The sequence below is a fragment of the Onychostoma macrolepis genome, chromosome 03 (genome assembly GCF_012432095.1).
Source record: "Onychostoma macrolepis isolate SWU-2019 chromosome 03, ASM1243209v1, whole genome shotgun sequence".
Taxonomy (NCBI): Eukaryota; Metazoa; Chordata; class Actinopteri; order Cypriniformes; family Cyprinidae; genus Onychostoma; species Onychostoma macrolepis.
The window spans coordinates 37,752,345-37,771,270 of NC_081157.1; positions in this window are offsets into that span (position 1 = coordinate 37,752,345).

Here is an 18,926-nt window from a genome sequence, read left to right on the forward strand (position 1 = left end):
AATGCAGAAGTAAATGGAATTCCGCTGCTGTATCCTGACCGCCTGTTATATAATTATTCTCCAGTACTATCTATAAATGCATGCCATTATGTGTTGGTCACTCAGCTGGTCGTGCTTGGCCTAATGTACAGTAAAGGTCCTAAAAGCATCAATTTATCTAGGATACACCATAGAAAAATAATTTTTGAGAGTCAGATCAGATATTCTTGCTTTTTACAGTGTGCATGTGCTGGAGAATGAAATACTAAAGATGCATATTATAGTACACTGGAAACTGAGTTTTGAGGGTTTGAGTATGAAGTTTATCGCTTTTATCAGCAAAAGATGTGCTTCTTGACTCTAAGATTGCTATGATAAAACTAGTCAGAACCTGAGTTTTTTTCTTCTGCACAGTATGAGGCGGAGCGGAGATGGTTGGGAACTGTTAAACCGTTCTCACAGCAGACCTTGTTTTGTCAGAAAGGTGATTATTTATGTATCCTGAAATGAATGTTTTACTTTACAATCAGCGGTGTACGAGAAAAGACTGATAAGTAGCTTTGATATATGATTGAGATATTATCTCATTAACACCTCTGACTAATATATCTGACAGATGGCATCTACAACGGCATCCTGCTTCGCTTTCTTCAGTGGGAACCACAAGCTCGCACCTGGAAGAGAACACGCATATAAGTAATATTGGTTTAGGGGTAAGATTTTGTGCAAGAGAGGGACATATAATGATTGCATGATTTTGTGCCTTTGGCCACATCAGACAGATGTCTCCACTCTCCAGTGTGCTTATACATGAGAATAATATCAGTTTTGCTCAAACTGTGTTTCTTGTTGGTTGTTTGATGTCATGCACAGCCAGATCCAGATCAGCCAGATCAAAACTTCACAACTTTACTTTTCGTTAGCCTAGACGTATGTATAATTTAAATCACTATTTTATCCTAAATGAATCCTAATGAATTATATAATGTAACCTAATCATGTAGTGCATTTGCAATGCTGTTTACAAACCGTCATGCTCTAAGACACACAGAGGCAAGTTATCTGATCTAAATGTGCATCTAAATGGTTTCCAAGCAACTGACTAAGATATCAAATTGATTGATTTAATAAAAACAAGAATGATTTATTGTCCACTAGCCTATATGAACACTCTACATACAGTATATACACAACCATTTAAATGTTTGGGATCATTAAGTTTTTTTTTTCTTTAAAGAAATGAATACTTTAATTATCAAGAAATGCATTGCCTTTCATCAAAAGTAAAGAAATAAAAAGACTTTTACGTTGTACTTTTTTCAAAGAAATTATGTTCTTTTTTAACTTTCTACACTGTAAAAAGTGATAAGTTGACTTAACTTAAAAGAAATTAAGGAAACCCGTTGCCTTAAAATTATTAAGTAAATAATAATAATAAAAAAAAGTTAAGTGAACTTGACAATTCACTTAAATTTTTATTTTTTTAATTATTATTTACTTCATCATTTTAAGGCAACGGGTTTCCTTAATTTCTTTTAAGTTAAGTCAATTTATCACTTTTTACAGTGATATTCATCAAATAATCCTGAAAAATCATGGATTGTGAAGCGGTACAACTGCTGTCAAAACTGATAAAATAAGAATTGTTACTTGAGAACTAAATCAGCATATCAGAATGATTTCTGAAGGATTATGGGACACTTAAGACTGGAGTAAAGACTGCTGATAATTTAGCTTTGCCATCATACAAATAAATATTTTACATTTCAATAATATTTCACAATACTACTATTTTTACTGTATTTTTGATCAAATAAATCCAGCCTTGGTGAGCACAAAAGATTTCTTAAAAATAAACTTTTAAAAAATCTCACTGACACAATATCTTGGTATTGTGTCTACAATGTTCTTAGACAGAAGGTTTTAGGTAATTTCCTAGTTATATATGCAATAAAGTTCTTGGTGTGCAATGTTTTGTGGCAAAGTGGGAACAAAGTGAGTCAGACATGTCTTTTTCTCTGTTTCAAATCATGTCTCCTTTCTCCTGTTGGCATCGCTTGTTCTTGAGTCTCTGTCTAATGACATTTCCTCTTTTCCCTCTCAGCAAGGAAGAGCATATTCTCTGGAGTCACACTCCATGAAACTGTGTTAAATCCAGCTGAGGCTTCTCTCTTACTGTGATACGATCACTCACATTATCTGTATGTGTGTGAGTTGTTCTAGAATAACTTTATTGCTGACGATGGTGTTTTGTTTCCATGGCAACTGCTCGGACCCGTTCCCTTTGCCACTGAGGAGCTGAGGTGAGTACCCCGCATGCAGCAGATGGTCAGGAAGAGGAAACTGCTAAAGAGGCCAGAATACTGGCAAGAGAGAAAGAATGAGAGAGAGGGGGCAATTATCAATGGATAAAAATTATGAGCTGGTGCCGTAATGAGGGACAAGTGTAGTCATCCTCAAAACTAAAAGATCTGTATGTACCTGACAGACAGGGCCAAACAATCTTAGACCACTGAAGCAGATATCTATTTATACAGGCTATCCTCCCTAGTAAAATTTTGTCACCCCTTCATTGCTGTGCTTTTTTTTTTTTTTTTGTATTGTGGCTGATTTGTAGATTGTACACACAAAAACATTTGTATTTTCTTATTTTTGCCTATTTCCCATTCATTTCCTATGACGGTCATTTCTGACAGCGAAAAACATAAGTGTTACTATTTTTTACTATACATAAGTGTGAAATAATTTTTATTATATCTTTTTTTGGGGGGGGGGGGGGGTCGGTCATATAGTGACTGCCATAAAAGTCACAGAGTTTTGTACCATTCCGATGACGTAACGATTTTTTCAGTCTAAAATGACCGAACAACACCAGAGGGTTAATTCATATGTTTTCCGTCACCACTTCACATTTTACCCCTTAAACGCTGAGCTGTTTATACAATGCATGGATATGAGGCACGGGACTGTTGTCTGTTGCTAAGGATTTAGCATTTAGTAACAGTCTTACTCTTATGTTTCACAGTGTTTCGGAGCAGGGTTTCGTAATCAGGGTTTCAAATGCAGTGCTAACCCCGCTTCTAAATTAGCCTACAAATGTGAAATGTTCCTTTACGTGGAGTTAGAACAATGACAACTCCGGGTTGCCTTTTTCTATCTGAATATAGTTACATCCTTGCTGAAAGGAAATGCAGTGGGTAAGTTACATGTCTGTCTTTAGAAAGAGAGGGAGTGCAATAGAGAGACGAGCAAGATGGAGAGAAAACGTAATGGTTATAGCTACATTGGCTGAAAGCCACCTTATATCGTGTGTAATCAGTTCTGTGTCTTTGTGGCGACCTCACCAACCCACACTCAGGATGGCACAGAGCATGCTCAGTCAGAACTCATCACTTGAGATGTAATTAATAGCCACTAGCCACCAGGTCAATGTACAGACTGTGCTTAAGGAAGCTCCCTGGGGCTTTCCTGCTCTATATGGCTGGCTCTGGTCCAGCTAGGCTAAACACACACACACACACACACACACACATACACAGTCAACTGCTCAGCGAAAAGAGCAGAAGAGATAAATAACAGGCCCAGGCCTTTCTGCCCTTTATCATCACTTAAGGATCCACTAAAGGAATGTGGGATGGAATGCAGGGAACATGAAATGGAATTCAATGTAATTGCTTCATTATTCTACATGTTCTATTCTCCTGTTCTCCAAGCTAAAATTGATTCCAATATCATCATACTTTTGCTACAAGCTCTTGGGTAAACAAGTGATCACAATAAAATGAAATTTATTTCAACGTTCCACCTGACAAGTACATGTAAACTTGTGAAATCACACTGGCTATATTCAGACAAGAGTATACTGTATATTGGAAAGGTTGGGGTTGGATAGATTTTTTTTTTTTTTGTAAAATTTTAAAATATATCTCTTATGCTCACAATTTATTGGATCAAAAATACAGTTAAACAGTAATGTGAAATATTAATAAAATGAAAACAACTGTTTTCCATTTTAATATATTTTAAAATCTAATTTATTCCTGTGATGGCAAAATTTTCAGTAGCCATTACTCTTCAGTGTCACATGATCCTTCAGAAATCATATTAATATGCTGATTTGCTGCTTAATAAACATTTCTTATTACCATTGTTGAAAACAGTTTTATTGCCCAATATTTTTATAAAAACTGTGATACCCGTAATACTTTTTTTATTTTTGTATACTTTGATGAATAGACAGTTCAAAAGAACAGAATTTAATTGAACCAGAAATCTTTTTTTTTTAAGAATATAAATGTGCTTTGCTGTCACTGTTGATAAGTTTAATTTAATCTTAATAAATGCATTAATTTCTTTAAAGAACAAAACATCTTTCTGACTCCAAACTTTTAGACGTTATATATAATAAAATAATAAATAGGTAAAATAAACAACTAAATATGCAAATAAATTAATAAACCAAAGTAAATAAATAAATAATAAATGATCCATGTAATGAATGTACGGTATATATAATGAAGGTAGATTTTAGGAGAAACATTGAAATCTGTTCTCAAAAAAAGGATATTTTTGTAACTTTTTATAAGTTTATAACTATTTACTGATAACAGTTTTATTTAGCCAAGACAATAGTTTGCTATTTTGTACATTAACTGTACGTGACTTTTTCATTTTGTTTCAAAATTGTGTAACTGCTGTTCAGAAGCCTATAATAGGCTGCTTAATGGCAGGTTACATTGTGAAAACATGCAGCAATAATAGCCACTATATAAATATTCAGTGGAGTAAAGGGGTGACAACTTACTGCAGTCTCCCTTGAAACCACCGTCGCTTAGAATAAAAATACCTGTAAAATGTATAAATGTATGTGAATGCACATCACCTTAATAAGAGGCTGTCGTACGTAGATGAAGCTCCTCTTCTATATTGTGCCAAATATAAATCTGTTTCTATGCTTTAATGCAAGGTGTAGGTGGGGGCAGTTCAGACTGATCACAACTGTTATGTGACACTGAGAAGACTTCACTCCACTCGGCTCATCTCCATCCTCCTCTCTGACCCCATGAGCACACGTCTGTCTCCATGGAGAGGTGAGGGCTCCTGCTGGAATGTTCAATCTTTCTCTGAAAGAATTGATTAATAGATCGACACCAAGCAAAAATAGAAACTGTCTTTATGTTGCTAGTTTAGACTCAGTAGAACCTCACATCTGGGGTGACACCAAGCTTTGCAGTACTTGAGAGACATTTATAAATAGCTCGATGGCAGAAGGTGTTATTTATATTTGTAGGGTCTGATAAACGCAAGACGTTTCCTGCCCCCACCCATGCTAACTTCTCCTTTTTGGGCTTGATGTGTTAAATGATTAGCACTAAAAAGCAGTTACAACTCACCACTTCTGCCATACTGTATGGAAGTATGCTAGCTCCAATTCACATGATTTCAATCTCTATCTCTGTTCAGATTAACTGCTGGAGCACAATACTAGCAATACCAAGGTTATAGGTTTGATTCCCATGAAATATGCATAGTGATAAAACTGATAACTTGAATATACTGTAAGCCTTATCTTTTTTTGAAAGGCAAATTTGTATTTGTATTGCATGCCTGTTGACAGCATGTAAAAAACAACAACAACAACAACCTCCTAATCGTCAACAGGGGGCAGTGTTCAGCTTTTATCAAAATTACAAAAACTAAAAGGCAATAAAAGACTTGATTCTTTCACTGTCTTTGTTTCTAGGTGTGCACGTGTGAGCAAGATCTTAAACGAAAGAATAGAACAGCAAATGGCCATTACAATTATTATTACTGTTATTTTTAATACAGACAAACTCACAAGGATACTGAGTGACACAGCTTGAGAAATGAGGGAAGTGACCCTTTTAAATGTTCCAAGATATGATTTCATTTTTATTTTGAAATAACCACATTTAACTGCAACCAAAGCTCAATCCATCTCTATTTCTCTCTCTCGTTGAGCAGATGGCCCATCCGTAGGGGTGTGGCCCTCATGCTGACATCTCTGTGTCCCCTCTCTGACTCCCACCATAGTCACTCTTCTCATCTTGTTCTGCATTTATTCATATTTGCTGTTACTCGCTCCAGTATCTGCTTCCATTTTAATTCCTTTAAGCATTACACTGCTTTGTGCTGTGCTTGCATTCTTGGTTCTTGCAGTCCAGCTGGATGCAGTCCAGACAGTGAGTGCACACCGCTCTGCATTTCTGGTTAAATCACTGGTAATGTAATTCACAATCTATTTGACTTCAGCAGAGCGGAGGCAAGCAGGTGAGCTAAACCAGAGGAGACGTGAAATTACTCACTCCCCTCTCCATGGCAACGCTTCAAACCTGACCTCCTATAATCTGCATTGTAATAACCACTGGATAAAAAAAACAAAAAAAAAAAAACAGTCAAAGCACCATTTCACTCACTCACAGACAAAATAAGTGGTTTGAAATCCCCTGAAATACTCCTCATTTCAGTCTCTTTATCTGTTAGTGACCTTTAGAAGACAGGCTATGATGTATTGTGACGAGACACCATGTTTGATCGTGGCGTAGAATGACTTTTCTATGCAATGCTAACATTTCATATGCCACATCTGTTTTAAAAGACTGTTCGATACCTATTCTTTGTCTGGAACTAGCACTGAACAAAATCAGCACATCTAGAGTATAGTAGCCATAGCAAAAGCACAATAAATAACATAATAAATAATAACACTCTAATACATTAAATACACTCTTAAGAAATATAAACCCTCTTCTTCTTTGAACAAACCATTTTTTTTTTATTAGTGTAAATAACATTTTAATAATCTAAAGATTCATGTTCCACTCTAACAACCTTTTGTGGAATGAAAAGGTTCCTTGAATGTTGAAGGTTTTTCAGGTTTTTACCTTCATAGAATAGATAGATAGATAGATAGATAGATAGATAGATAGATAGATAGATAGATAGATAGATAGATAGATAGATAGATAGATAGATAGATAGATAGATAGATAGATAGATAGATAGATAGATAGATATTTTATTAACCTTTTTGAAATCATAAAGTAACTTTCTTTCCTGCACATAATGTGATTCACACTTATTGCTAAAAACATTGTGGTGGGGCCCCCTGCTGGTTCAAGGGCCCTAAGCTGATATTTATACCAAAAGATATCCCTGTCTTGTAGAACTCTAACTTTACTGTAGCATTAACAATATACTGTAGAACATATAACTGAATGTGATTCACAATTAAATTTTCATATAAAATATAAACATAATTGTATAAGTTTACTTGTGGAATGTTAATATATATCACTTAGTGTTTGCACATGTCTCATTTACACTATTTGTGTTGACAGCTGAAGCAATAAACAAACATATTGTTGCCAGGTCAAATGAGACAGATAGTTACTTCTTCTGCACATAATATTGATCCTAATGGATTCACAGAGCTTCTGGGGTCCATGTGCGTTTTAATAAGATCCCAAAGTTGCCAAAGCTATTCAAACCTCCTGATCTATTCTGTGATCAATACCTAAATATGTAATCAAAATGATAATGTGATAAAAATGTACTATTGCAGTTTTTGCCAACTATGAAACACCAGTGGAACAAAAAACACGTTTACATTTTATGGTTTACATTTTACGCTTTATGGAGAACACTAACCTAAGGGGACACATAGGGCACAGACTTTTACAGCTGTTAACCCCCTTAATTACTTTATAATGAAAACCAATCTCTTATTTATAAGCAACAAAAATATTCATTGCATTTATCATTGGGACAGAAAATGAACCTATTTCAAAATTATAATTGATGTTATTAAATATAAAAATAATAAGCGATACTCAAAACTCCATTGCAGCATAGCCTATGGCTTGTGATCTTTCATGTTATACATTAGAGGTTGCACTTCAAGCCCAAATCTAATTTTCTTTTTGTTAGTGGGGCTGTTGTTTCTCTTGTCCTTATTGTGACTGACAAACAAGCAGTTTCATTCGCACGTTGCAAAACAAAAGTGGTATCAAACATTCAGTACACTTTAAAATAAAGGTTCTTTATTGACATCAGTGTTTTTTTTAAGAACATTTAACATTTCCATTTTGCAAAAAAGTTCTTTACAGTGGAAAAGGGACAAGAGTTTGTTAGATTTGAGGACTGACCAGTAGTGGTTAACAGAGTCATATGGTTAAGCTTTATATTCATTTGTTTTCACTTTCAGGTAATGAAAATCCGATGGCTGGTCAAAGGTGCAATGCTGTGCAGTTTCATCCAACCATGCAGAGCTACTCAGGAATATGTGCTTAAATTGCCTGCAGCCAGGAGAAAACAGACGGTTTATCATCTGACTCACTGCACACACTCAACACATGCATTACTGAACATGCTAATTATTTTGATCATCATAATGATGATTGCGGGCCGCGCATCACTCGAAACACACATGCAAGTCAGATGTAGGAGAGGAGACAAAGCAGAGAAGCACTGGCAAAGAACGGCGAGGGGAAAGAATAGCAACAGGAAATAGGAGGAGAGGCATAAATGATAATGTAGAATATGACTGGGGGAGATTCGTGAGATTTTTGCACAGGCTTCTGCATGGAGCGACAGATTTTTCCTGCACCCACACAGTGCTATGACTGATGACTTTTACAGTAACACAGTCTGCTGTGTCACCACGGCTAGCCTCTAACAAGACCCCCTGGGTGGAGAGGATAAGATCTTTCACTCTGTGTCGATGTGTCTGCGTTTGTGTGTCCACGAACACACACACACCTGCATTTCCAGCATTAACTTTGGTATCTGGATCTCTGTGGAAACCAGAGGAAAAAGCCTCAATAAACCATCCTACATGACAATAGATAGATAGATAGCAATATCCTACCAGGGCTAAAAGGCACATTTTTAAAGCTTCTCTGCGTATCTCTTTATGGCATTTCATTTTCACGAGGCTTCTTTAGAGGAGAAATACGCCACAGGCTCCAGTTGTACAATAAAGCCCAAAGACCAGCATGTGATGTATAACACATTCTGGCATGTTATTGTTTCGTCTAACAATATCCGCAGAGGGGCTGGAAATGACTGCATGCCGAAAAACAGCGTGGCACTCTGGAGCACAGAAGCTTAGATAGACCTAATGCTTATGGTAATGCAGTACTGTTTCCTGAACTGAAACATATTAAAGGCAATATTTTTTCTTTTTGTGTCCACACACCTGCTGAAGCCCTTTCTACAGTTACCAGAGTGCGACACGCCTGCAGGCGACAAGCTGAGAACAGTCTCCATCCACACTAGAGAGAGGTTTATGTTTATTACTGACACATCTAGGTTTATTTTTCATCTTTTGTTTTCTCATTAGTGAATGGAATGAAATAGTATATAAAAGCAACAAGTGCATCTCCTCCACTGTTCTGAAAATCTGTTCAACAACAACAAAAAGAAAACTATAAAGATAAATGCCAAGTTTTGTCATGAAACTCTAGATGGCATAGAGTCCTTAACACAAACTGATGATAATCACAAGAGTAAACACAAGTTGATTGGTTCATGTTGCATATGCAGCCAATGAGCTTGCAGCTTTATATTTAAATGGCTGGTTAGCATTCACTTGAGCAGTTCGCTTTTAGAGTTCCTCTGAAACCCTCCACCTCCACAGCTCCACCTGTATAGATCTGCTACGGGTTATTATATGCTGCTTGTGCAGCAGCAGTATGTCTTAAATACTCACAGCACCATATCGCTGTATGTATTGGTAGTAGCATGTTCCTGTACTTGCTCTGCAGCATCAGCAATAATCTACAATAATCAGAATTTATTCCACTAAGATCAAATACATTAACATTGTCATATCCATTACCACACTAAAATCTTTTAGAGAGTTGCCATGATAGAACTGTATTCACATTCATACCACCACATGATAACGATAGCAAACGCTGCAGTTTTGTCATCAGCCGCTTTAAATGCTCAAGATGGATTCTGTTTGGCTGTTAATGTTTTATTATTCATTTGAAAGTGATTCCAAATATGTTGTTCTTCTGTCATGATCATTACAGTTGTGGTGTGGACTCCGCTATTCTTTTACATTTAGAATTATTGTTAAAACTACATATTTATCACTATCATGATAGTTATCGTACTTGTTGTGATTGGGTCTTACTTCTTTGGAGGTAGTTGTCAAACCTTCCACGAAACAGCCCATTTAGGTTTTTAACAAATAAAACAAAATAATGGTATAAAAAAAAAAGAGATAATTTAAGATTAAGTGCATATTAAAAATATTAAATTACCGTTTTGATCAAATGTTGTAATGGATAAATTGAATGTGTTTTAAATGTTATATTTTTGTGTTATTCATTTGGCAACTGGCCCTGATCTATAACATTTATTGAAAATACCATTGATATTGTGAAGACAGTTACTGTTTTATTATATTTTATACTTTTTTTTGTATGTTTCAATTTTACATATTTTACAGCTTTTATGGCAATACAAATGTGCAATTTTGCCAAAACAGCACACTAACCTAAAGCTGAGAGAGACAAACAGAGCAGCATTGGTATCATAATGGAGTGGAAGATTGTTTTGGACAAAAAGAGCAGTGGAGGAGGGGAGGGATGAAATAACAGCGAGAGAGGTGTAACAGAAAGATGGTGGGGTGTGAGGTGAGGTCGTGTGGTGGTGTGTATGCGTGCTGATTGCGCTTCAGGCCGTTGTCTCAGGCCTGCAAGGTCACACATAATAGGTTATCGTCAGACGCGTGAAAGTAATGCACGTGGTACTTGTGGTGTACTTGTGAGAGAGAAATGAAGCCTGTGCTGCTGTAATAATGTAAATAAGATGCTCATCAGAGCAGTGGATTAGGCACAGACGCTGACAGGGAGGAGGTGAGAGCAGCGAGACTCTAATATTCAGAGACTGAATCAACATCTTAAACTCAGCCATTAATTCTAATACTGACAGACACAGCGACCGAGAGAGAGCAAGAGATACGGAAAGCAAAAAAATAAATGTGGTGGATGTGCTATTGAAAGCAAGGTATGTGTCTATGCTGTAGAAAGGCTTTTTTTTAATTAATGCTACATGTCTAGATAAATCAAAAACTGTGACACTATGCACTTATACACTATGTACTTATGCACTATGTACTCAATCATGTAGTGTATGAATTTTAGAAGGGTATTTTGTCATTAATAATCAGAGTCTGATAGCCCCTCCCCCTTCGCAACGTAATTAAAGCTGCATTTAAGTGCATCATCCGGGTATTTAAAGTGCACTTTTTCTTTTTGGAATTTTCAGTGTGAACACACTACTCGCATTATTTATACTACAAAACATCATAGAATAGTGCATAAGTACACGATTTGGGATGCACCTAAAGAACTTTTTTCTTTTTTTTTTACTGAAAAGGTAGGGAAACTTAAACACCCATAATGCACTGCGCTTGATCTGACTGTCTGCTAGCAGGGATTTAAAAATGTGGACGTATGCTCTAGATAATAAACAGGGATATCTGGATGCAGGTAACATGGTTGTTCATTTACGTATACTACATTGTAACAAAGCTAGTTGAAAATGAGAAGTATCGGGTTTATACGTTATGACTTTTCACAATGTCATGAAAAATGATTACGAGAAAAATTCAACTTGTCACATAAATACATGACTTACAGAATGTTTTGGTCCTCAGAGACCTCAGATATAAAACATAAATAAATTAGTGCTGGCCAGCGATTAATCGCAATTAATCGCATCCAAATAAAAGTTTTTGTGTACATAATATATGAGTGTGCACTGTGTATATTTATTATGTATTTATAAATACACACACATGCATGTATATATTTAAGAAAAATATGTTATGTTTATATATTAAATATATTTATATATATAATATAAATTACATGAACATAAATATATAATGTAAATACATATGAATATTTTCAAAATATATACTGTATTTGTCTGTCTTTATATATACATAATAAATATATACACAGTACACACATATATTATTTAAACAAAAACCTTTATTTTGGATGCGATTAATCATGATTAATCGTTGCCAGCATTAAAATAAATGCAATGAATTTTCATATGCTGATACTGTCAGACTGGTTTTTACAATGTGCTTAAATAGAAATTAAGAGGTTAATTTCAGAAAGATTGTTATTATTTTCTCCAAACATAAACATAGTAAAGTCAGTCTCAACAGGACATAAGAGTTAAATTGTTTTAAGTATGCAAGATGCTTTTGGAATATACACATTCAAATCAATACGCGAGCAGCCTCTCAACTGTAGCAAATTAGCTTAAAAGGGAATTGTATATAAATAATTTAAATTAATTATGATTAATTACAATTATTTATATCGGCTGACAGTAATAACTGTAGCAGAATTAAAATTGCCATCAACTGCTCTGTTTATCCAGCGACCATTCAGTGTAAGTTCATATCAACTCTAACAAAGGATATTTTCGTGGCCACAGAAAATACTTTCCTAAGTATTAATGCATTAGAGCATGTAGTAAGGATCAAAAATCGTAAAGGGACATTAATTTGCAAGGCAGAACCAGAACCAGTGTAATTTGTGCACACAACCTTTATTAACTAAACACTAACACACATAACTAATCTAAACAAACAAACATACATATACTCACGCGTACATGCAAAAGGGGAGCTAAAGTGGATGAATGAAGCCATTAGAGAAAACAGAATGCAGTTATGGAAAAAGTCAGTTAACCACCTGAGTTAAACCATCAGCGCCGTTTATAACGGGGACTATAGCTTATACTAAACCTCCGTTTAGTTTAGTTAGATGTACCATACTTGCACTTCCATGGCTGTTGGCGAGTGTCCGGAATGCAGTCTAAGACTAAAGTCTTAATGGTTTCAAGGTTTTGGACTCGCGATCACGTTCTTCCGGGTTGAAGAGTGATGAATTCCAAAGATGCTCTGAGATAGAACTGTTCTTTCCAGGTAGAAAGTGAAAAGAGCTAAGAAAGAGATCATCTGTGGTCCGAGGAGCTTTGGTTGAATGGAAAGTCAAGGCCGCAAGGCCTGGCGCAAGACTTAAGCCTGGAATACACTACGCGATTTTTGCCCCAATTTCCCCCCGATTTTACAGTCTGAACAAGTTGACGCTAGTTGAGGAAAGTCGAAGCCAGTCTGCAGATTACAGCTGACAGATTCCACAGAAAATCGCGTGGTGTATGATGGTCACAGACTTCGATTTTTTAGTGCTCCATCCAGTCGGAGGATATCAAACATGTTTGATATTTTCAGCCGATTTTAGAACACATATCTTTTCATTTGTCATGCGTCTCCTAGCAACAAGGCGCACGTTTCTGCGTGAGTTTGTTGTGATCGGAAAAACTTTAATGTCTGGTAGTGTATGATCTTCAGTCGCGTAGTGTATGATGCCCAGTTTTCCTTTGTCACTATTTACATAGTCGGTAAGTGTATGATGCCTAGTGTTTTAAAAATCTGTTCAGATTTTAAAAGTCATGTAGTGTATTCCAGGCTTTAAGGGTCCAGAAGAGTTCTAGCTCACATCCTTCTAGGATCTAACAGAACCGCAGACTGAGATATGTTGGAGCCCACCGGGCACGCCGGTACCGGCTCAGGCTCTCCACACGGGCAGCAATCCGGAGATTTGCAGAAGAGCGCACGGCGGAACTGTGCGTGAGCCCTTTAAGGTCTGCGAGTCACGCCTCTCAGGATGGGCTTGACCAATGAGAAAGGCTGAATTTCCAAGCGGGAGTTTGGAAATACTGGGGAGTTTTTATGACCCTTTGTCTGAATGGTCATGGTAATTTGCAAAGGGGTTGGATTGGAAGTTGATATACAAACTATTAAAGATTCTTAGGACACTAATATGTTGCATAGGTATCAACATGTAATATTCACTCTCAATTAGATCATTCGAAGACGAATTGATAGAGACCAGACATGGTATGAGTTAAAGTGACATTAACAAGTGATCTATCATAAGCATGCATAAAACAGTATACAATACACAAAAACATATACAAGAACAGTAATAATATACACAATGACCTGAATGATATGTGTGTTCGTTCAAAGAAAGGTTTTTCTATGAATTAATTAGAGAAGAGTCCATTTTTTATGGCATAATGTCTTTCCTATAGGAAAAAGGTAGTGCGAGTTGCTCTGCTTGCATTCCTTTGATCAATAAAACTAGTGTTATCTGATGGGTTGCCATGGAACCGGGGGCCTGAAGGCATTGACAGACCTACTGGCACCGAGTATGTGTATTGGGTGAGGGGTCTGTGACTATTTGTTAATCTAATATCTAATTGATTTCTTAAATCAAATGCAAAATTGTGTGACTGATTGGTCCAAATGCTACACAATCAAACTCAATGCCAACATGAACCTTCATAAGAGGGAACAAAAGGGTTGAAAAAAAGGAAACAGAAGGGGAAGGAAGGTAATGAATGAAAGCAAGTGAGGTGTGGGTGTGCAGTCCATCACAAGTCTCTGAGATCTGACCTAGGGTCAGCGCATTAACTGTCATGAGGGCAGGAGTCATCATTGTGACCTTTGAGGAGATGTGATAATTGAGATGCCAGGAAGACTAATGGACCCTGCTGCTTCCATCAGGTTCTCCTCCATTCTCTGTTAAAACTCACTCAATTCTCTATATGGAATAGAATCTCCTGGACTTTCACATAATATCACTACAGAACGACATGAACTGATTGCAGAGACAGTCCCTTGGAAAAAAGCTAGGGTTAAGTGTTATGCTCAAGGGCAAGATGGTGAAGATTCATGTCTCCCTCCTTTTGAGGGTTGAACCGGCAATCTTCTGGTTACCACATGCACCATACACTGATGCAGGGTTTAAAAGCCTGAGACCACACTGAAAACCTGGGATGTTTTTCTGTTTAAACCTGGAGACAAATAAGATGCACATTTTATTTGTACTATTATTCGTTTATTTTACTTATTTACTTAGTTTACAGTTTTAGTTGAGAAAATGAAGCACACTTTTGAAATTGCAAAAGGGGGACATACCAACTATTTCATGCAAATTATTATATTCAACATTTTACTCAAATGCGTGCAGGCAATAAAGTTTGTAATTAAACAATTCATATTTTATTGTATTAAATCAGAGAGTAAAAAGAAGAGCAAAACAGAAGCATTTTTACTATGGGGCGAGATTTTAAGACCCCACTGTTTCTTATCATATGTAAGTATTTTATATTGTGTGTCTTCATCAGAGTTGGGTATAATGTGTTACAAAGTAACTGAATGCGTGTTCCTGTTTTCGAATCACGTATGCAATAACACAGTAATGTAATGCGTTTCCATTTAAATGTAATTTGATTACAGTTACTGATGTGAAGTACATTACGTTACTGGTGTTATAAATGTATTGCGAAGAAAATAATATTAAATAAAATGGATTTTAATATCACGTTTTGCATGACTGCGTCAGTTAATGAGCTTTGAGCAAGTGCTTTAATAAATCACTGGAGAGAAGGCGCACTAAAATGGACACAGAAGAGTATGGTTGTTTCTTCAAATGGAAAAACAGACATTATTTGGATTTCATTGGGCATAACAAGAAAAGATACTACTGTTAAACACAAACTGTGCAAAATTAACTAGACCATTTGAACCATTTCAACACACACACAAAAATGAATCGCTAAGGAGTATTTCCATGCACAATATGAGAGTGGCTCAACCATACCTAATCAAGATAGACTGGATTTTTGTTCAGGATCGGGAGTGAAGGTACCTTCAAAACAGATGAAAAGAGCAGTGTATGCGGTGGAGGAAATGCTGCCTTTGTTGACATACTTTAAAGACACACTTGCAAATGCATTATTCTCTATATTTAATTAAATAAAGACTGCATTTTAGATAATAGGACTTTCCTATGACAGCATATGCAATGTATAATCCTAATCCCTGACATGCAGACCGGTTCTCCGGGCCTATCGCCAGGCAGCAGAGCACTTACAGGGCTTCTTCTCTCATTTTCAAATATCCAGTGATACTTCACATCTTTCCTGGTTTCTTGGCGAGATCTGGCTGAACATTGTGCTGGTGAGGAGTAAGCTAGAGGGAGATAAACCGATACACACGGATTATGTCCTGTGGAGTAAAACAGGAGGAAGAAACGTAGTTGGACATCTAAACATGTAGGATAGAGAATGTGTGCACTTGTGTGTATGCTTGGCTCTAAGCATAAAGCTGTAAAGACACTCATCTGCACTTGGCAGATGAGTGTCGTCTCGCTACGCTACACCAATCACATTTCAATTTACTGGAGATCCTCCAATCAACACAAATTACCTTAGGGGACAGACAATCCTGAAAAGCCAGAGTCAAGCAGATGATAAGGGCTGGGGGAGAAAACAAAAGTCAGAAAACTAATGGTGCACAGTCAAGCATACAAGTGCAGATCTCAAATTTAAATAAAAAGCTGGAAAAGATCTGATGCACATTTGACAGACAGATGATCTGGCTGCAGGTTCATGCGCCGTTCCAGCAGAAAGAGGGATCAGATGTTCCTGTTTGGAGCAAAATGGAGCACTGCTGCGCTGACTCAAAGACTTCACACTGATCAGGGCTCATGGATTTAACACTGTGACATTGCACGGGAATCACACACCTGCAGCCCAGACAATACTGATATCATAGACATAGTGTGCTTGGACGTGTATGCTGCAGGGTGAAGAAAGTCATTTTGCCCAGAAGTAATTATGTTCATTTCCATTCATTCCCAAATTTCTCATCACTTTAAGCAAAGAATAATCGACTAAAGCAGTGGTTCTCAGTATTACTAAAGCAATTAGTAAAATGCAACTAACCATGCACCCATGTAATAATGAGGACAGAAAACTAAATAAGATTAACTAGAATATGCATCCAAACAAAAAATGTGTGCAATTCTGGTGTAAATTTGTTTTTGACTTGGAAATACAGTTAATCCTAATACAATATTTGGCTTAGTGTTAGGATGATTAATCATACATCTGCGGTTGTTTATACATTTACATAAGCGTAAATTATCCTATTACACCTGTTATGTTAATAAACTTACATACTGGCCAAATAGAGTAAATTTCATTTAAGATTAAAATGTTCAAAACAGTAAATTATTTAAACTACAATATAATTATATATCAATATTAACATTTTAGTATTTATAATAACAAGAAATACAAAAATATATTTTTGAATATTAATATTTAAACATCAATCAAGGAATATTTTAAATGTCAACATTGGGTTTTAAGTGGATTTAGTTGACATTTTGTACAGTATGAGTAATCTATCTGGTAGCCACTCGAAGCAGAGCCAGATGAGAACCTCTGAACGAAAGGTTTTTCTGGCCAGCCACAAGAAAGGGAACAAAAACTGAAGAGAAAATAAACTATAAATAACGTATTTCTTCCTGGTGAGAGACCCACACGAGAGCTCCAGCTCCGACAAACATATTCCATGTAAGAGGCATGCCAGGGAACAAATCAAAGGGAAAACAACTACAATGGAAAGAAAAGGGAATTAAAGGACCTGGAAAATGCCAGCCACGCAAGCCTGCAGCCCTCTCCTCAAGCTAAATGCCCAGTGGCTTTTTAAAGTCTTGTTTCACACCAGTGCATGCAGCTGAAAGTAATTGGCAGTATCAATTACAAAGGCGCTCATATTGGAGAATGAGGCAGGGTGTGCTTCAGGCAACTATACTGTTATATCAGTTCCTTAATTACCTCCATGACACACTCACAGATCTCCAACTACAAAATCAAGATGATGATCCAAAAATAGTCTTCTTTTGGATGCACAGAACCTCCATACTCCGTTTATTGACAATCCTTTCTTGCATAGTCTTGACATGTTGTCCACCACCACATGTACTCTGAAAAAATATTCAGTTATGAAATCTCACGTGGCATGTAAAATATCCTTCTTGTCATCCTGACATTCTTCCTTGTGGTTGTATGGTGTACATTTACATAAAGCTCCATGAAATCTTTGAAGCATTCGCCCTCAGGGGACAATCATTAGCTGTTAAAACGAGGCAGAGATACGAAACATGACGTGGGTAGAGTATGCAAGTTATCGTTTGTGTTTATTTGCTCTTCTGCTTCATTCTGGATGCTAAAATGTGTATATTACACGATTACATGATAGAGATGGCATTTGAAGCCTTGTTTACATAATTTCAGCTCCTGTGGATAAAGCAGATTTCATTTACATTTATTCATTTAGCAGATGCTTTTATCCAAAGTGACTCGAAGTGCATTCGGGGTATAAACTTTAGCAGTATTTGTGTCCCCTGGGAGTCGAACGTTGACTAGTGCCGTTGGTCATTTCTGTGACATTTTATTGTGTGTGTACTGATGCTGACTAATGTAAAGGTGCAAAGCAATTGACTTATATTTACTGTTTGCCTGGGAAAGTCCTGTGGAGCATTAGAGCGTTAATACTGTGTACGTATGTTTCTGCCTCTTTACATCTGTGTGAAATGCAAGTACACATGCGGTTTTGTACAAAAAATTAAAAATACCATATGCACATACTATAAAAAGTAAATCAGTTTCCCAATACTGAGCCTTAAAATGTTGTTTGGTTGATTAAATATTTTTGCCTAAAACCAGCACATTGATCCCTGACGAAATATTTATAAACACATGCTCAGATTTCTGATTAACGTCCAATTATTTTGTGTTTCAAAGCCATTAAGCCCAAAATCAGGCTTCAAGCACAAGCAAAAAGCAATATCATCCTTGTTAACATTTAATTAAAGACGACTCAGTGTTATTTAGAAAGCAGAAGACTCTCTGTTGCTTTGACCCTTGAAATTTGACATCAGTCTGTCAATAACAGTCCTTTAATCTGTGTTATTAAAAGACGGTGGGAAGTCGAGCGTGTCTGAGATGTTATTTTACTCCTG